The sequence below is a fragment of the Notechis scutatus genome, chromosome 3, assembly GCF_049901735.1.
Source record: "Notechis scutatus isolate UNSWTSFEM ecotype Mainland chromosome 3, rNotScu1.2, whole genome shotgun sequence".
NCBI lineage: Eukaryota > Metazoa > Chordata > Lepidosauria > Squamata > Elapidae > Notechis > Notechis scutatus.
Genome location: NC_142011.1, coordinates 166,181,128 through 166,202,962, shown reverse-complemented (window position 1 = coordinate 166,202,962; position 21,835 = coordinate 166,181,128). Strand labels below are relative to the sequence as shown.

General features: G+C 36.5%; 1 long non-coding RNA gene across 1 annotated transcript in view; it reads left to right on the top strand.

Annotated features, from left to right (window-relative positions):
- The window catches only part of LOC148131459 (uncharacterized), a 42,791-nt gene extending 22,902 nt beyond the window's left edge, over nt 1–19,889 (top strand). Inside the window, exons 2-3 of the long non-coding RNA XR_015748887.1 lie at nt 14,534–14,664; nt 17,386–19,889. This is a non-coding gene — a long non-coding RNA (uncharacterized LOC148131459). The remainder of the gene's footprint in view (nt 1–14,533; nt 14,665–17,385) is intronic.
- The last annotated feature ends 1,946 nt before the right edge of the window (nt 19,890–21,835 follow it).

The window sequence follows — 21,835 nt, the reverse complement described above, 5'->3', positions numbered from 1 at the left end:
ATATAGGGGTCCCCAAACTTGGCAATTTTAAGACTTGTGAACTTCAACATTCCTAGTATGGCTACTAGGAATGGATTAAATGAGTCGAAGTCCACAAGTCTTAAAGTTGCCAAGTTTGGAGACCTCTGCTCTAATACATCAACAATAGAAAACAGCCTAAAAAAAGAATTTTCTGTAAGAAAACTGATAAAATCCCAACAGTTAATGTTTGACTTTTCTTCAGTTCTTCTTTAAGAAATAGTAATGCTCTGTTTCTCTGGTTCTGAGCTTACTGGATGAAATAATTTATTATCTTTTTTCTGTATTTTCTTAATCAGCTGACCTTCATCTCCATATTTGCAAGCAATCACTGTCCCTCTGTTTATTCAAAGAAGGCACTTTGACTCTTCTGTGATGATAAATAAATACTGTTCCCACTAGTGAAAGTATAGATTCTCCAGACCGAAATACACTTCACTCGGTAATGCATAGGAGTTGGCAGTCCTTGAAACAAACAACTGTAAAAGCTGTGGGGTGTGTGAGGACAGAATGCTGGGAGAAAAGATGGCTGTACAATTTGTGCCCGGGGAATGACCCAGATAGGATCAGTTGGCTCTAGAAAATCCTCAAGGAAGCTTTGAAGTCAGTTTGCTTTTCCTGCTTTTGTTTTCCAGCAAGCACTCTATTCTGCAGCTAACTGCTTATAAGTGGAGCTTCATTGCATTATCATGGGAATGATACTCAGAAAATAACTTCTAGTTACTGCCATTCTTATATCCTCCAATAGTAAATTTCATACATTTATATTGATGGGGAAAATTCATGTTTAATTTCTCCGGGACCCTCTCCCTCCTCCAATCTATTGTTCATAAAGGACAGGATAGCTGCAGTATGGCTACTAGGAATGGATTAAATGAATCTTCAGATTTACAAAGATATCTGTTATGATAAGAAAATACTTTTAAAACATAGGTTGACAGGAAACCCCTAACCACACTTAACTTTTTTTAAAAATGTGCTTGGACTTAAGTGTTAGTAAAAGATTTGATGTGGGTCTGGAATATGTCATAGATAAATGCAAAGTTTATGAGGATGATGAACCAGATGAGCAAACAGGATCCCCTATCTTCCTGTATACACTGAAATGCCTCTGGGTAGAAATCCCCAGCACTTAGCTAGAAACTTTATCAGCAATTGTAAATAGCAACAAAGTTTTGTCTATAGTGTCGTAAATCTTCAAAGCATCCATTTAAACATTAGATAAACTTTTGACTTGACTGATAAACTTTTGAAGACTGTAATTATGTGCAAGCTTACTAAACAGAAGAAAAGGGAAAGAGCGCTAAAAATAGTACCATGAGTTTGTTAATTTTGTTAATTTTCTATATGCAAATACTTTAATCTTCCAATTAAATTTAAATCTAGCAAAAAAATTTCCTATTGTACTGTGCAGATCATCATCATCATCATCATCATCATCATCATCACTGTCATCTCAGTTCACTGCAGGATGAAGGCCTCTTTAATGAAGGTTATGGACTATGTCATATAATACATATGATTTCTGTATAGAATAAGATGCATAATATATGATCTATTAAACTTTACAAGTTATGAATATATGTCAGTACATTGCATGTATTTTTGTGAGATAGTAGAATGTAGCAAGCAACAGTAATTGGCTATAAGATGATATAAAACCGAGCTTTCATTGCATTTGTGGAAAATTGGTTAACACATTTCCAAGAAATGTTGCATGTGGCATGAATGTGAGTAAGGCTGATATCTTTTTTTTATTTTTTTGCTTACTACCATAAAAATACTATGTTGAAAGCCTCGATTAGCCAGAGCCAGGGTAAGTGGCAAAGGTCACTATCTGTTGAATGAGTGTAAATTGAAATCAAAGTCAACAACTGATATAAAATAAGTATATTGAAATCTTTTGGTCACATAGAGTGAATAAATAAGGATCAAATCACAAAACTTACATAAGTTGGAAGAGTAAATGGGTCAAAAAAAGAGTAAATGGGTCAAAAAGAGGAGAATATAGAGGAAATTGGATTGATTGGATGAAATTGATGAGATCTTTAAAAAGAGAGATGAGAAATTTAGAATAGAATAGAATTCTTCATTGGCCAAGCGTGACATACAAGGAATTTGTCTTTGGTGCATATGCTCTCAGTGTACATAAAGGAAAAAAATATACATTCATCAATAATCATAAGATACAACACTTATTGATAGTCATAGGTTACTAATAAGCAATCAAATCATACTAGGAAACAAATAAAACAATATAAATTGTAAAGATACAAGCAACATGGTTATAGTCATAAGTGGGAAGAGATAGGCACTAGGAAGTGTTATTATAATTTAGTAGTAGAGGAGTAATAGTAACACAGTCTTAAATGAGTTGACAATGTTGTGGGAATTAGTTGTTTAGCACAGTGATGGCATTCGGGGAAAAAACTATCCTTGTGTCTAGTTGTTCTGGTGTGCAGTGCCCTATAGCATCCATTTGAGAGTAGAAGTTGAAACAATTTATGTCCAGGATGTGAGGGGCCTGTGATATTTTCACAGCTCTCTTTATTTAAAGAATAAACAGAAATGCATGAAATGTATAGACATGATGGAAGCAAGGATAGTTTGTATGAAGCAATATAATGAATTGTAACAATATGTAAAGTTAACTAGAATGTCTTTTCTTTTCCTTAGTTCATACTTTTAATTTCTTTTGCTTATTATTTTTATTCATTTTCTCTTCTTTATATAACATAGCTTGTCTTGAAAGGGAAAGCCCTATAGGTATGACTATGTGTCACTATGTATCAGGTAGAATCAAGCTGCTTCAGAGATCACATTCTCCTGTAAAAAAACACCTTTCTTTAATTCCTAGGAGAAGCCTTCTTTAGATTTGTCATGGACCCTCTGAATGGAACTTTAAAGGGAGGGCGGAGCTGGTGTCGCGACAATACGGCATGCGATCTTGGAGGTCTGAGATCGCTGCTGATATCTTTGCTCCTGGACGGTCCCATCGGATCTAAACCGTCCTGAAGAGATGGGTGAAAGTGAAGAGTGCATCCTGTCGATCCCAGGAATACCGCAAAGTCCCTGGTAGATCCAGGAGAAGCTCTTCTTGCCAGCGGCAAAGAGGCAGCCATTAAAGCTGCTGAAGTTGGGACAGCTCCGAAACGAAAGAGAACAGAAGAGAGTGTGCCGGTTTGGTGAGAACTTTTTCTTTATTCTAAGATCTGAAAGGACACCCTAAGGAAAAGAATCTGTAAAAGTTTTGACAGAAGTGATTAAGCGGCAATTTTAAAGAGGAATGTCAAAGTAATGTTTTTTTCTCATTGCTGGATTTTCTATACATGATCTTATATTTTGAAACTGGACTGTTTTTTTCTTTTCCATCTATTTTTTTTTCTCCTTTTTGATTTTGTAACATTTTAGGCTAAAGACTCCCTTTTAGTTATTTCTTTTTTTAAAATATCTTTTTTTAAAAATTAATTCTTATTATATTTTGCTTGGAAAAGGAGGGGGAAAGTGAAAGCAAAGAAACTTTGTAACACTGCCAACTAGAGGCTTGGAAATATTCTATTTCTCCTGTGACCAGACAAAGCTGAGAAAGAAAGAACTGAGACTCTTTTTCAAGGACATTGCTATTTGATAAGATAGAGGGAAGAGCATGGGAGAGTATTATTGCAGGTACTCTTCTGGGTTTCTATCAACAGCTGGAGTCTGGTGTTGAAACTTAGGGGGGGAAAAGGTGATAAGTTTTTGGAGAAGAGAGTTATAATAAGAGCCTTGGATAATAAAACAAAGCACAGTGTGCTCTTTTTACTTTTTCTAAGTTGTGCTATCCCTCCTCACCAGCTTTATTTTATTTCATTGTATCTTTTTTTTTTTTTGCAATAGCTATTTGGATCTTTGGCTTTGTTGGAGCTTGTCTTTGTTTTTCTTTTTTTTCTTTGGAAGTCCTGTCTCTATGCTTGCTTTTTATTTTAAAGGGAAAGCTTTAGTATTAATGTTTCCTTTTTTTTAAGGGAATAGCCTTTTTTTCTCCTTTCCTGGTATTTTTGTTTTTTCATCTACCTTTCTGGTTTATTTTTATGCACTCTTTTCTATTTGAGACCTCTCAATTGGATTAAGGTGTTGAAGAACCTGAAGAATTTTTCCTTTTCTTTTTTTTTCAAGCCTTTTTCTTCATCTAACTACTGATTGGATTAAGGTATACAAGAACCTGAAGAAATTTTGTCCTCCCTTTTTTTAATCATTACTATTTGGCTTCTTTTTTCTACTATTTTTATTTTGAACTACAACTGGTTATTTCACAATTGGATTAAGGTTTAGAAAAACCTGAAGATTTTGAATTGCTTAAAATAAGTAGGAAATTTAAAGCTCCTGGTTCTTCAACTTCTACTTCTTCCTCTCCACCATTTGGAGGACAACGTTCAATACAGACAATGTTAAAGCAAGAAAAAGAACAAGAAAAAGTGACTCTGCAGATGATTATGCAAGGAATTCAAAATATTCAAGCAAGATCAGAGAATATTGAAAAGAGAATAGAGATCATTAAACAAAGAACAGAGAACATTGAACAAAGGAACGTTAAAGAGTATTGGTGTTGGCTGCTTCCGGAATAAAATTCCTCCAGTGGAGATCAGGCAAATCAATGCTGAATGCCCAAAATATTTTTATCCATATGTATTTTGGATTTGAAGCTGAACTGTTTGCCAAAGTAGGATTTTACTTCTTGGTGCTATTGATCATCTGGTTTTAATTAATTTAATAATTACTATATAATTTGTATTCAATTTTACATTGTTGTGAAAATTCAAGAATATTAGTGGAAAATATCATCTTTTACTAGCTGTTGCACTTCTCACCAGTGGTGGGATTGAAATTTTTTTACTACCGGTTCTGTGGGCATGGCTTGGTGGGTGTGGCTTGGTGGGCATGGCAGCGGAAGGATACTGTAAAAACTCCATTCCCACCCCACTCCTGGGGGAAGGTTACTGCAAAATCCCTTTCCCTCCCAACCCCACTAAGCTGCTTTCCAGCTCCATTCTCCCATGCAGGGCAACAAAAGAAGACCCAGCCGATCAGCTGGGACTTAGGAGGCAGAGAATAAGTGGGGGTGGGGCCAGTCAGAGGTGGCATTTGCAAGTTCTCCAAACTACTAAAATTTTTTGCTACCAGTTCTCCAGACCTGGTTAGAACCTGCTGCTTCTCACGAATGAAGGCAAATATATGTATCCCAGGATAATGTTGCAGGATCCAATCTGGGTCAGTCACCAGGGCCAGAGATTTAATCTTCTGAGCTTTCGGCTCCAGCATGAATCTTAAAGCTTGGAACACTAAGCCTCTGGTCCCAGTGACCAACCCAGATTGGATCCTGATGCATTTCTTTGAGTTTTATTTGTTTGAATGGTTTCAGAAACATACAGTATACATATTTATTTATTTAGCATATATATATGGTATTCAGCTTTGTTCGGGTATTTTCCCACGTCATTATAGTTGTGCTTTTAAAGTTGTAGCAACCTTTCGGCAGAAGCTCATCTGCCATCATCAGGCTTCTGTATTGTGTTCATCTGTGAGTCAGACTTTCACAGCCGTTTCTTTTTTAAATTTGGTGCTAGCCACCTGCTGTGCCAGAATGGTTTTTTCTTCATCCTGATTGGTTGGGAGTCTTGGTCTGTGTTTATTGGTCTTGGAGTTTGCTGTGTTCTGCTTGATTGGTGTTTCTAATATCTTCTGTATATTTTGTAGCTTTTTTTTAATCTTGATTGGCTGGCAACATTGTGTTTCCTGTATTGGAGGCTTTTAGTGCGGCTTGGCTCCGAGTAAATGGACGGCTATCATTTATTAGGAAGCTAGGTTTCATCTGGGTGCCTGGTTGGGGTGTGTTTGAGCTGGAGGTATCAGGGGGGATCTGTTTGTGCCCAGGTGTTTGCCTGGCTTGTGGTGTGGAGATTTTTTTGTTTGAGAGTGCAGGCTTCCAGATAATTGACAGTCTGGTGGAATCATCTCTTCTATTCATGCTTTCAGGTCTTTTTTCAATCTCTATGACTTCTCTGATAATTCTGTAGCTGGGGTTTGCTTACAGAAATGGCTGTGAAAGTCTGACTCACAGATGAACACAATATAGAAGCCTGATGATGGAAGATGAGATTCTGCCGAAACTTTGCTACAACTTTAAAAGCACAACTATAATGACGTGGGAAAATACCCGAACAAAGCTGAATACCATATATATAAATACCCGTGAAAACTTAAGAAAACACACAGACACACACACACACACACACACACACACACACACACACACACACACACACATATATATCTGCCTATCTCATAAATGCATGATTCTGGGTGAGATACAACTAAATATATGAGAGCTGAGATTATAGTATCCTTATATTACCAATACAGCTCTGCCTGCATTTTTCAATTGAATTTCAAAATAAAAGGTAAAAAGAAAAGAAAAAGAAACTCCTTATTTCAAATTTGATCTGTGTGAAATAGTATTGGTGTATTTATAGTGAAATAATTGAATACAAAAACACTGGGAATCCACAAACCTCAGATTCTGATCTCTTTCTTATTTAAGGTTTATAGTCTGTTTGGGTGAACAAGAGAACAGACTCTGGGTAACTGATGCAAATAACACCAGGCGATTAAAACTAATCATTTGAATTTACCTGACAGCAGACTGGAAGCTTCTGTGTAATTTCAGCAGTATGACACTTCCCCAACTTTGTCCTTGTTCTTTGGTTCATGTTACCTATGTATGCAATTATCTATCTATGCGGAGGTGTTTGCAGGAAGGGATACACTGATTAAAATAATGAAATGTTGCAGAGTTAGGATTCAAGATTTATCTCTCTTATTTGTAGTTTGAACCTTATGATACAGGTACAAAATAGATGGATGTCATCATTTGCCCTCTCTTAATCCCTGTTTCCAGGGCTCCTGTATGAATGCATTGGTTGTAGGACTAATCAAGAATCACAGCCAATATATTTGCAGGTGCATTGAACATATGAACAATATGTTCTCAGTTTCATCTTTTCCTGAATTTTTGCAAGTCTGTAACTGTAAGCATTGACTAGACCCGTGATGGCGAACCTATGGCATGCGTGCCAGAAGTGGCATGCACAGCCACTTCTGCCAGCATGCGAGAGGTCACCCAGAAGAGTCCCACTGCGCATGCGTGCGCGCTGCCTGCCCGACAGCTGATTGCGGGTATCTGGTGCTCATAGGCAAGGGTGCACAGAGACATGTGGCGCAGGGTCACGTGTGCATGCGCAGAGGGCGTGTGGGCCCCACACTCATTGCCTTCTGGGTGCGGGCATGCGAATGCGCATGTGCAAGTGTGCACACAATTTTCAGCACGGGAGCCCAAAAAGGTTAGCCGCCACTGGACTAAACTGTGCTAGATGGTAAGAAGCATGTAAGAGGCCACCCAGGAGCACCAAGGCTTATGTTCATAATACTTTTTATTCAAGTTTAAAATATACAATACTTTGTCATTGTCTCAAAAAATACAAAGAAAAAATATCTTCCTATTTCTTATCACATATCTACAAACGTTTAAACTCTCATCATTCAAACTTAGTCCAGAAAAATCCATTAAGAGCTATTAGAAACAACAAATAAAAATATTAATTATTAATCTCTTAAAATAATATCCCACAAATTAATTTATCTTATTTTTATCTCTCCTCAGTTTTAATACCATAACTTATCAGTTTCTCCATAGTACAACAAAATTGTTTTCTTTCAATATCTAATCTAGAAACAATTTTTAGCAAATTATTTTTAGTTTCATTGTTCAGTTCTAGTCAAGAAATACCATTAAAAGCTGTTAGAATATATAAATTTTATACTTTAATTTTGATCAAATAAGTAAACTTTGTAACCCTTTGTTTTAATTTTAAAAGTCTTGACGATTCCTTTAAGTAATGTCCCAAACCTATTTTTGTTTGTTTTTCCCTTTTATCAGGAATTCATTCATAGACATAACATTATCTGTTTTCTAAATCTGTTGTGAGAGAATTGTCCAAGTCATTCTTCTGACTTATAATAATCACTTTTCTGATTATTTTGTTCCCCTTTTTCACTATTAAAACCTCTGCCAGTTTCAGTTTGTAGGTTCTATATAACCTCTTTGCTAATATCGTTCTTGTCTCCTGACAATTTTAAAGCCTTATCCAAAATAGTCCGATTTTCAGTTATATCCTTTTGTATCTTTTCTTTTAAGCCCAATTTTATTGTTATCAGACAGTCTAAAGAATACATTCTGGGTACATTGTTGCCAAATAGCTTTAAATTCTTAGAAAAATATTTTTCTCTATTTTGTATTAGTGGGGAAATCTCATTTAATTATAATCTTTAATTCTTACGGCTGCCTCTCCTAACCAGCCTTCAAGGTCTCCTTTTATCATATTTTTCTCTACTCCAGAACACTTTCCCAGGAAGAGATTTTCACATTTAAACTCAAATCTTAATATATTTTAATGCAATTATAAACAAGTTATGTGAAGTATTCTTATAACTTTTTCAAAGTCCTGTTTACAGTCACTCAAGCTCCTTAGTCCATTTGAAAACTGTCCAAACCTAACATTCTTACCAACTCTTTGTTGCTAATTTTCAAGTAAGCTTTCTTTAAATTTTATGCTTATATAAATCTTCTTTTGATGTGGACTGGACAAAAATCATCCAGTATAATGAAACCTGTCATTCTGGAGGTTCCAAAAAGCAAATTATAGACCATTTCTAATAAAAACAATTAAGAGGAATACTGGGCAAACTCACCATTCTTTTGAAAGGCTCCAAATTGGCAAAGCTATCTTTCCCAACTCACAGAGCCCTAAAATCTGCAGAGACTTCTGTTTTACACTCCTGTCATGAGGAGCATCTATAAGAAGCATTCTGGGCCATCCCAAATCCTCTTAATCCCAAGAGGAATTTGGGAGACAGTTCCTTCACTGGCTACACTTTCCATTGCGATCATCAGGCCTTCTAAAAGCAAAGCCTTCTTAGTTTGCCATTGCTTGACCAGACGTCCTGAGCGCTAAAGCTTTTCTGCTGACAGTTATTATTGATTGATAACCCAGTTACACTTGAATTAGGTGAGCCAGTCATTAAGTATAATACAGGTAGTTCTTTAATTACAATGGCAATTGGAATTGGAATATCTATTGCTAAGCAATGTAATCATAAAGCATGATGTCCCAGTTTACCTCCATAATCTCAGGACTATGCAGGCCACTAAATGAGAACCTCATGTGACCTTGACATGGTAATAGGTGGGAATTCTAGCAAGCAGGCCAGCAGGCAAGAGCTATGACTAGGCAAGGGTTCCAACTGGTTGCTACAGAGTATGGGTAGGTGTACTGGTGGGCGCTACAGAACATGTTCTATGGTGGTTCTATGGAGCGTAGGTGGGCAGGCAAGTGCTGCAGGGAGGCACTATAGATAGAGGGCAGAGCAGTGAAGAAATGATGGGAGTGGGAGCGACTTCCAGGAGTGACTTGCAAAATCCTGCTGAATTCCCACTGACTTTACTTGAGGTAATCTGGCAGGAAAGTTCACAAATGGTGATCCTGTGATCCCATTGCAAGTGCAAGCTGGTTGTTAAGCATCTGAATTATGATCACACTGATCATGGGGATACCTTGCAACTGGCATTACTTTGAGAATCGGTTGTAAGTTACCATTGTTCATTGCCATTGTAACTTTCAATGGTCACTGAATGAGTGGTTGTAATCCAAAAACTACTGTACAAATTGATATAAAGAAGCATTGCCATTCAGTTTGATATAGATGCAACCAGATTGGCAGCCTGCTGGAGAGGGGTGAGAGGGGAACTGGGCAAATGATAGGCCAGCGTGCGGCCCAGTTGTACGTGTGCAGCTCAACTTGCGTGAGTTGGCGGGCTGCTGTGCATGGACATGCACGTGCATCTCAACTTGCAGAAGTTGAGCTGCTTGCCCGTTTGCACAGGTGCCGGCCCGCTGCTTGTGCAGCCTGGTTGCAAATAGGCCACTGACCCTGATCTATATCATTGAGTGCCCGATATTGTATTTAATTATCATGCTGAATGTGAGTAGCTTTTGTATATGATTTCACTAATAAATGCATTGTGGTGCACTTTTCTGTAATATACACTTTTAAAAAATACTTACAGATATATCTGTATTAACATGCACAATTTAAATTGATTTAACCATGTCTACACTTCCCTATTTCTTTTCCAAGGACATCTTCTGAATTGTCAATAAAATTAGGTTTAATAAGAATATCTTGGTCTTTCTGATCAGGGCAATCTCTGATCCTGTAGATCAGGGTTTCAAACTCAAAGGCCCGTGGGCTGGATCCAGTGGGGTGCTTAGATCTTGCCTGTGGGACTATCCTGAAAACAGTGAAGGACCAGCTTGTGGTATCTCTGCCAGTGAAAATGGAGCTCTGGAGGGCTGCCCACAGCCCTCCAGAGTTCTGTTTTAGCTGGTAGAGGGTTGCAGGAAGCTGTCGCAGCTGAAAATGGAGCTCGGGATACCGTTTTCACTGGCAGAGCACTTGGACCACCACAGGCACCCCCAAGATGAGTGATGTCGAGCTGGCCACACCCACCCTGGCCATGCCCATCCCAGTCCCCCAAGTTCAAACAAAACCCTGATCTGGCCCTCAATAAAATCAAGTTTGACAGCCCTGCTGTAGATGTTGCTGAAAACCAGTTTTGTTTCTGGCCAAGCAGACCACATCTTTGGAAACTTGTGTGACCCTAGCAAAAACGGGAAGCTGCCCATTCTCTGTTACTCTTTTACAAACAGAAACATTGTATGTTTTTTAGAACTTTTCATGTTCTTCTATAGCAGCATGGATGGTTACAACTGTTTTCATTTGCTTTAAATGAGCTGATTTAAACTAGCTGATCCTCATTTAAAACTAGCTGCTCCAACTTTTATTCAGACTGAGGCTACCGGCAAAGCGTGGAAAAAATATGTTTTGCCTTGGCTTCTGCAAATTACAGGTCTATCATGTTAGCCAGATAATGTGAGCCAAATAAACAACTGCAGGGCAAGCTTGCCGATAAACCCAACTCAGGGAAACCTTGCCTAACTTGATTTAGAATAAGGGAGTGGTATGTATATTGAATATTTCCATAGAAACCTCTGGCAGTATTTTGGAACTTAGAATGATTGTAGACAAAGGGCTTATTTTTCTCACAGAAGTAAAAAGACAACGGTGCATATTTTCTCTGAATGTTTATGCATTGTAGAAAGTACCAATAAATAGAACCTAAGGCACCCTTTCAGTCTTTGTGGAGGAAGGCAAAGAGAATGCAGGAAGAGAACAATAATAATTAACAACTTATATTCATGTAAACATGTCCTTAATGTTTGATCAGAATCCATCCTCCAGTTGTGTCCCTGAAAAGTTTAGTAACAGGCAAGAATATCTGCAGGTTAAAAAAAAATCAAGACATGATTTTTTCATGACTGTTTTCCATGTGTGGCACAAATATGATTCATATAAAAGATAGGTGGGGCTTTGTTTGCGGTGTCTTAGCCGCTATCTTGACTTCTTTGACCACACCTGTTGACACCCCTGGTAACAGGTATCTAAGGAAAAGGTGTATTTCCCCCCTCCCTTTAATCATGGCACCCTAGTTGTGGAATGCTGTCCCAGAAAGCCTTTCAGAATCAAGTGAACCTTTTTTTTAAATTTAGTATTTTCTCCTTTTAATGTTCATATCTAATTTAACTTTTCCTTCTGTTGCTTGAAACTTTCTGTCCCAGTGATCTAATTTTCAGCTGCCATACTTCCATGTGAATGCCTTTTTATAGTCATGGACCCAGAGTACTCTGAAATCGAAACCTTATTATAAGGAATACTTGCAAGATTATTTAGCTGCCATTCTAGTCATACTATTTGACTACACTCTCCATTATAATATTTAAAATTAAAGCTTCCTTGTGTTTATTTTTAAATATTTTGGAAGTAAGTTAAGTCTTTAAAAAAAACCAAAATACAATATACAGGTAGTCCTCTAGTTATGCCCATAATTGAGTCCAACATTTACGGTGCTAAGTGAAACATTTGTTAAGTGAGTTTGCCCTATTTTATGACCTTTCTTGCCACAGTTGTTAAGTGAATCATTGCAGTTGTTAAGTTACTAAAACGATTGTTAAGTGAATCTGGCTTCCCCATTGATTTTTCTTGTCAGAAGGTCGCAAAATCTGATCACATGACCCCAGGACACTGCAACCATCATAAATGTGAACCAGTTGCCAAGCATCTGAAGTTTGATCAAAAGACCATAGGAATGCTGCAATGGTTATAAGTCTGAAAAGTGACTTTTTCAGTGCTGTGGTAACTTTGAATGGTCACAAAATGAATAGTTGTAAGTTGAGGACTACCTATATATTGGATGGTGTAGTCATGTTGGTGAAATTACTATATAATTTAAGTTATAATATAACTTTTTAAAGAAATGTGCACTGAGGTATCTATTTTGTATTGGTTTAAAATGTTCTGATATACCTTGAATTTGATTTGAAATATTAAATCAAGCTAGAACTACTATAAAATGGCAGGACCATTTCTGTGCTCAGCTGAGAATGATAATTAGATTAAATACCGACTTCCTCCTCTTACTCAGTCCTTTCTCTTAAATTTGTTGCACCTTGTGAGTTGTAGCTGAGTTCATATGCCAGCGTAACTTCAGCAACTGCAAGGCTTTTTTGTGCTCATTTATATGGGTGGAGTTGGTGATGATATGGTGGACAGGTATTGGGAGCAATCCCTAGCTGTTTTCTGATGCTGGGTGGGGTTCCTGCTGCAAGCTCAGTAATCTAAACAATAATTAATGTTTAAACTTTATGAAATGAAGTTTCAAAACTGAAAAGCTGTAGAATGAATGTGTTGCCAAGGAAATATTTTATTTCTTTTGAAATAATTTTTTGTCCTGGATTTCTGTCAACGTACAGATTCATTATGTTTGTTGTAAGCTTGAATCCAGAACAATGATGGCTGTCTAGTGAAAACAAGAGAAAGGAAGTTGAAGCCAATTTTGCAGAAACAGAATAAGCCCCTCTCTCCCTCTCCCTCTCCTCCTCTCTCTCAGAGAGAGGGAGACCACTGAATAACACAGTGATGACCAACTATACCCAGTTGTCACATTAACTACAATGGGAGTTTGTTGTGTAAATATATATATTTCACTCTACAAAGTTTCTGCCTTAACTACAATTAAGTTTTAAGTTTCTGCCTTAACTACAATTAAGAAATGGCTGCATTTTGCTTAATGCTAAATTTATTCTCTATTAACTAGGATTGAAGTTTGTTACAACTTGGTAGTTTGTTAGATTTGCTGAGTTGGTTTCCTCCCATTTTAGTTTCTAAATCCTACCTAAGGAATCCTGTATTTGCTCCAGAAAGAAAAGTAACTCATTTAACTATTCCCAGTATTTAAATAAATGCAAAAGGATCTAGTGTTATAGTTATCATTCCCAAATTATTAACATGTTTTATTGCTTTGAAAATCATTTATATCACATATAATTTTTCTTTAGTTTCCAAGCAATCTTTAAATAGAAAACTAATGAAACTGAAGAATTCTAAGCCTTCTTGGAGTGGTGTTACTTTCCATTGCAGTCCCTGTAGTAGAGAGTAGAGGCTCAGTGCAATGGAAACACATTATGTGTAACTGTTATGCCAATTGATAGGAGTGGATGTGAATTTAATAAGAATGCTGATCATGCCCATATTATGTCTTGAAATGGAATGTTCTGGGTGGGGCAAAATTCAGCTGCAGCTCCTTTCTCTGGAAGTAAGCCAACTCATCTCTTCTGCTTTGATCATCTGAATCCCAAAAAGGTTAGGTTATTTTCACAGGCTATGAAATAATATACATGTTTAATATAAAAATAAATATGTCTTTACAGAGCAATCTGATTTTTAAAAAATATTGTTTTTTCACTTGTAATTAATTTAATTCCTGTCAAAGTAACCATACATAATATTGCTACTTGAATGGTGGAATAATGAAAAATGATCTATATTAAATCTATTTAATCCTAGCAGATTTATTTGTGCTTAACTGAATTAAGATGTTCAAAAGATGCACAAAGACTACATAGAATCGCCACAGGATAGTAATGGGATCATCAGCAAGTTCATAGATATGTCATATTTCTCTGGAAGTAACTTTTCTGAAGGAATATATCTCCATTGCATGAACAGATACAATGGTCAATATTTACAGATGGTATCCTCATAACAGTAATGTTAGTGACTTCGTTCATTGAACTTTCACAAAAATTAATGTGAGCACAGAAATTTTGAAATAATCTACAAGTTCCCCAAAGAAAAGGTGTCAAGTAGTCAAATAGCTCCATTCTGGATTAATAAATTAATAAATGTTTTTAATTGGAAAATGTTTTTAATTGGAAATATTTTTTTTAATTAAACATGTTGAAGCTTCAATTATTATTGTTTTAGTCCTACCTGGAAAGTGATATGCATAATATTCCTTTTATAGAATCTTGAAGACAAGTACTCTCTGCATGTGAGTTTTCCCAATTTAACCCCGTATATGTTCACCTGAATGTTTCAGTAAAACTCTTGAGAAGCTATGGAACTGACGCTCTTGAGTGGCTGGTGAAATGCACAGTAAGTCTTGTCTGTATAAAATTATCGTTTGCAGGCAATTGTTTGAATGGATGCTGAAGTGCATAGATAACCATGTAAGAGCTAATTTTTTCTTAATACATCCAACAAGATGTAGTTTAGTGGTGAGAAAAGCCCTGTTCTTAGACCAGAAAAATCAGGTGCACAGGTACAGAATAGACACTACGGGCTCAACAGTAGTGCTTGTGAGACAGATTTAGGTATCTTGGTGGACCACTGCTTAAGCATGAGTCAGTTATATGCTGCAGCCAAAAAGATCAATGTAGTTCTAGACTGCATCAACAGAGGTATAGCATCAACATGGGAAATGATAGAACTGCTCTACATTTCGGCGGTTCAAATCCCTAGTGCCGCATAACCGAGTGAGCTCCTGTTACTTGTCCCAGTTTCTCCCAACCTAGCAGTTCGAAAGCATGTAAAATGGAAGTAGAAATTAAAATCCTTTGCATTTGCAAATCTTCCAAGCCTTTGTGTGCAAATTACTTTTAGACAGGCTATCATACACATATATTAATCATTCTGTGTCAGGAAATTCCGCCTTACTTTGAGGTTGGATCTTCCGCCTTACTTTGAGGTTGGATCTTCCTCTGACATGCTTCCACCCATTGCTTCTTATCCTGCCCTTAGGTGCTGGGAGAGTGAATTGACACCCTCTCCCCTGTGACACCCTTCAAGTATTGAAGACTGCTCTCATGTTTCCCCTAAGCCTTCTCTTCATACCTAGTTCCTAACATACCTAGTTCATTTAGCCGTTTATCATACAATTTAGCCTCCAGAACTCTTATAATCTTTGTTGCTCTTTCCTGGACTTTTACTAGGCCCAAATAATCTTTCTTTTTGTATTGTGGTGACCAGAACTGGACACAGTATTCCAAATGTGACTTGACTAATATAATATAAAGTAAAGGTTCCCCTCGCAGATACGTGCTAGTCATTTTTGGCTCTAGGGGGTGGTGCTCATCTCTGTTACAAAGCCAAAGAGACAGCACTGTCCGAAGACATCTCCGTGGTCATGTGGCCAGCATGACTAAATGCTGAAGGTGCACGGAATGCTGTTACCTTCCCACCAAAGTGATCCCTATTTTTTTCTGCTGGATTAAAACAATGAACACAAATCAGACCAATAAATTGGCCCTCTGCCTTGTTAAAGCATATGAAATGAACTTTTATTGAGCTGGATATCCCTGATCGATGGTTATTAAGACAAGGTTTTATTTGGAACCATTTGGTCTTTTTATACTGGAAAATTATATCCTTACACATCAAATAACACCATCATAGCAACTGATTATTTAGAAACTATTATAAACGACCAAAAAACAACATACAGGTAGTCTTATTGTATAACCTTTCCTTTAGTGACCATTTGAAGTTACAAATAACACTGAAAAAATGGCTTATGACCAATCTTTACGCTTAGAACCATTACAGCATCACCACGTCACATTCAGTCATTTGGCAACTGGCATGCATTTATGATAGTTTCAGTGTCCAGGGTTTTTGGTTTTTTTTACAATATTCCCAGCAAGTTTCTGATTAGCAAAGTCAATGGGTGAACCTAGAAATGCTTAGTAACCATGTGATGCATTTAATAACTACAGTGATTCATTTAACAATCATGCTAATGACTCACTTAACAACAGCTGGCTACAACAGAAACTCTGGGCTGTCCGAGGATTGCCTGTATATCTTCCCTCAAAAAGGCTTATGCATGAAAATGTCATTAAAGGTTATTTGATTAATGCTATTTGAAATCTAAATATTCCCTATCCTGGATAAACATTTGGCATCCTTTTGGTAAGTTTCCTTCTGTCCATCTAGTTTTCAGAGAGTATTTAGGAATCTGCAGGAAGGAGGACAAAGAGAAATAGTAATAACAGTCACAGAAACATAGGTGATACATATTGTCACCAAATGATTTGAATAGGATCCATACTTTTAATGAAAATATCATAATGTATTATGTTATATTCAAATAAAACTAGGAATATAAGTTATGTACTGAGTTTACATCTATTTACATATTTACATATTTAGTGCAGTCCCTCTAGCTATTTTGCATAACAGCTCCTGGAACAGAGGGCACTAATTTTGGAGATGCTTATCTAACTACTGTTGTCTTTTAAACTTCTTTTTAACATAATTGGACACATTTTTTAAAGTCATCCAATCTAATGTAATATACCTTAAGTAAAACTTTATTAGGAATAGGACCTTTTCCATAGATGCTTCAAAAAAAAGAAAGGACGGGGAGGGGACACAGAAAAGGAAAGAAAATTCCTTTCTGGCTTTATGAAGTCAGGCAAATGAAACCTCTGAGAATTAATTACATTTATACTTCCACTGGATTTTATTTTTATAATACTGCTTGTTGTTATAATAAATAATGTATTAGTTTTTATTTTAATCATGTAAATCATAATGACATTTTATTGATGTGAAAATATGTTTAATACAAATAAATTAATTAATAAAAATGAACACAAATTAATATGATTGCAGTTGGATGATGACCAACATTTGGCAATGAGATGTTGGGTGGAAATTACAATATTGTTTCTTAAAATTTGTGGATGGTTTTGAACAAGATGTTTCTTTGTGAACTTATAGATAACAATTTATTTTAAGTCCAGTCTGAAATATTGATATGCATGATTTAATTTAAGATTACTTGGCATGGTATTTTTATCATTCATAATACAGAGATGCTCTTGAAATGCAGAAGAAGACAGCCTCAAATTCTTTGTCTTCCTTTGAATTATTGACTCTTTCTTGAAGAAGAATACATTGCATACTTGGTCACCTTCTCGCATGTGAATTTTTAGAGGTGAGAGTCATTTGGGGGAGTTCCCCCATGTTGTCATACAGCTCATATGAGAAGCAGTCTTGAGATGTCCTATGAATCAATGTGCAATGGGACTTCTTAAGGCTTAAATGGAGGTGTGACCCACCTGAGTCAAAACTTTATTGGATCTTCCCCGGATGAGACAGGAAGAATCATTTGTGTATTTTGAGTTGGTGTTGAGTGAACTTTGATATTATTCTGTCATGTGTGTGCTAGACAGATCCATCATGGTTTTTGCAGTGTCCCTCTTTGAACTTCCTCAATGGAAAGAAAGATATAAGCTTCAATTAATTGGTTGAAATATTCTGCTACTACATTTTTTAAAAAAGGGACTGTCTAGCACTTGTACCTCACTTTTCAATTAATGAAAGAATCAAGTAAGTTGTAAATAAATGAGAGGCAGGAATTCTAAAATTTTATTATTGAGTAGTTTTCATGTGGATTATATAGTGCTTCAGATCCAGTTTCCAAAAAGATATAGAGCAGATGGGACTGTTTGCAACATTCTAAAACAGCCACTTTTTTCAAGATTATATGACAAATGTTAAAGCAACCAGATGAACCCAGGAAAAGATGTGCCTGCTTTAAAGGGCTGTAGATAAGTCCTAAATTTGTGTTCCTACATGCTCTGAAACATTTTTAGACTGTTTTTAGAACTGACTCTGAAGTATTACATAGCCTTCCTAGCTACAAAACTACAACATTTTTTAACCTTTCTCATAAGCCATGGGTTCACCACCTGGCCTTTGAGAATTATGTCCTCCAAAAACTAGTCAGTGGAGCATCAACAAAAATTCATTTTCATTTTCTTTACATTTAAGTTCAACTAAAGTTAAATATAATGAATATGATTCCTCTCCAGTCATGTATTCAATAACTTTTTTTCCCAAACATCACATTCATTTTACAATTTGGCAAAAGGTTTGGAAGTTCTTCAGGACAGCATGTGACTCTGGGCCCAGGATACCCTCTCTTGATTGGACCATGTGACATCAGAGTCACACGGTCCAATCAAGGCTCTGTCTGATGGTCTGGTGACATCACAGCTTCAGGGTTGACAATTGGAATACTAAGTGCAAATGAGCAATCAAAGCTTTTCTCCCTTTTAACAGACATGTGATACTTGTGACCTTGATTGCAGGAGCTAGGTTTTGCCTGCTATTTTAGTGTCATTAACCTCCAGCTCTCTTTGGGTATCAAGTTATGAACCATTGAGATAGAGTCTACATTGTTAAACAAACTTTATAAACTTTTTTCTTGAAATATGGGGTCACAAATCCCACTGTCCCTTGCTGAACATCTTTTGGAATTGCAGTACAACTAGAGTGCACTAATTTGGGAAAATAGTTGTAAAGTCTTAAGAACATTAAAGTACAGTAAGCAGCCATTTTTTCTACTTTAACAGTAGCTCAGCACTGTTGTTGTTTTATGTTATACAACTATAAAGGTGGGAATTATTCTAACTATTCTATCCTGGAGTTTGAGGGATGCCCTCTTTTCTTTTTTGGCAACCACATGATTGTGATGTCATTAAGAGTAGAATCTGGAAGACGGATTCAGTTTCCACAAATTGGAGGACCCAGATAGATGGTGATGATTAGCTGGTGGCCATATGCTAAGGCACTAATGTCAAGATGACAATGAGATAAGAATAGAGAGCCAATACAAGAAGATCCCCTGAAGACACTTTATACCCTTGCCCAAAATCATGGGAGATAGACTACTTTATCTGACAACGTTTTGTTTATTGAAGAACCATGAATCACTTTTGCCTCAATTTATTCAACTTCTAAGCAACAGGATTCAGTAACTCCGTTATCAGATGAACTTTGTGCTCACACCGAGAGGGGAATGTGTATATCCTGATGATACCACCAAACTTGATTCTTGTCATTCTATGGATTCCCTAGATGGAAATCCATTGGGAAAAAGGTGGGCATCCTCCCCAACGTTTTTCTAATTCTGAAGAACATAAAACATTTGTTCCTAAATGTTTACATTAATTAATGTACCTGTCATCAAATAATATTAGCATACACTAAATTTTATGCTGGAGCTGTACACGTGAGATCTGTTTCAAGCATTTATTTGCCAATGTTACATGGGACTGGATTAAACCATACCCAAAGAACCGTTTGTGGTCCAAAAGTACATTTTAAGCTACATTTTTTAACCACCTAGAACAGCAGATGGATGGCCATTAGAAGAAGTGAGATGGAATCTTCAGTCTTTTTTTTTTTTTGCTTGTTTTGAGAATAGAGAGTACAATAATCCAAGTTTATTAGATGTTTAATAAAGATATGCCTATTAGAAGCTTAATATGATTATTATACTGTCTATTAAAAATAATAAACAAGTAGGCAATCTGCTACTGAATTTCTTTAATATAATGTTCAGAACGGGGGATATGTGTGTAAATAAAAAAAAATCAACACAGCAGAACTGGCCTTGTGAGGCAAATTCCAGCCCTTTTGTCAAGGACACATGCAAAAAAAGGAATCGGGCTTGTATCACAATACAACTTCTATTGTTTTATCTTTCTCTCTCCACCACCCTCTTGTGGATGCTACAAGGTCTCTGGGAGCTTCAGAAAGAAGGGACTAAGGTTACATAGATTGTTTGCCCATGGTTACATTCATTATTTTGAAAAATAGAATGTAGAAATGAAACATTTTGCTATTCCATAATTCTTTTAAAAGTAAATATTTGGAAATTTCCCCCCTCCTGCCCCATCTTTTAAACTTTCTGGCCTGCAAGCATTTTAGCCACACCTCTACCTAATTCACAGATTGTTTTACAGGACAAGCTGCAACAATGACTGATTTTGTCTCTCAGTTCACAGGAAGAAATTCTCATATACCCTGCTAGTGACAGTCCCTCCCTGTTGTAGGGATAAAGAATTGTGGAAATTCTTGTCATATTAAAGAAGAAGATATAGAAAGTACTCAGTTATCCCTAAATGCTAGAACATGGAATGACTTTTGGTTTTTTTTTTTTTGAAGCAATGTCAAATGATAAAATGAGTGGTAGAAAGACTAGAGCAGAGATTTTCAAATGTTTTAGGCCCTGGAATTTGTTAGTTTTTTAAAAAAATAATTCCAGAACTCCCGACCAAAAATTAAAGCTCTAGAGATGAAATTTTGCTATATTAGAGCTAACTTCTCACCCACAAGCTCATTTTAGTATTGTGTCAAAAGTGTGGCTGTGACTCTGTGAGGAAATCCCCTTCCACCCAGCTCAAGAAATGATGGTTCTGTCTTCAACCATCCACTGATGTATCTACTAAGCCCTTTGAGATAAATGCCACTCAAATTCTGTGTGGAATTTGATGCAACCCTTATTGCAATGACTGATAAATCCTTAAATCTTGATTTTGTATCTTTTCCAACATCTCAGTTCCATGTATTAAAAGAGGCATGGTAGAACCTGTTCTAAAGATGGTAGTTCTCCATTTGGAAGCTTTATTATTTGTTATATAATTGATAATAGTATCATATCTAGCAATGGAATATGAGTTTGTGTTTTTAATGATTCCATTCCTGTTTCCAAGGAAACTCCAAATGATGACCTAACAACCTCTACCCATTTCCTCTTGCTCCTAGGCTAAGAGGGTCCCATGGGAATCCGTTCTGTTGTTTAATAACTACATGAAAACTCTGGACAACATGAGACAAAAACTCTAGACAAAAACTCTCATCACTAGCTGGGTATGTCCCTAAGATCTTTCTTTCAAAAGAAAGCACCTTTGGGACATAGACAACTAGATAGACATTGTAATGGATATGATGTACTGAAACAAAGGAACTGTCTATTGGCACTTCACAGCACTGGAAAGTGTATAACTCTTTGACTCTGAATTGGATTGTATTCCCTGTGAAGAGCAGGGACAAAGTTTTAGTGTATCCCTGAGACAAATATACTAATTTTTGTTCACAAAATAATGCTGCTCCATTATTTTGTTCACATAAGCAACAGTGAAAAGGTCACTACTCTGTTCATCCTAGGTTGCTACTCAAGATGTTCCAAATATACTTGTCTTTTTCCATATAGCTAGCAGAGTGCTTTTACCAACTAAACAGGTTTGATTCAGCCTACTAAAGCACTGTGTAGTATGTGGACTGCCAGCATTGGTCAATAGTTTTAGGCAAGTGCCTATTTGCATTCAGAAATGGGATTATGTCAATTATTGCTTGATTCATTCAGTTCCTTTGGGTGGTGAAACTCTTTCAAGAGGGCTTGACTGTTCTGTCAATTGCTTGAATCAAGTGGCAATTAGTCACATAAATATACACAGTGAGAATCAAAGCA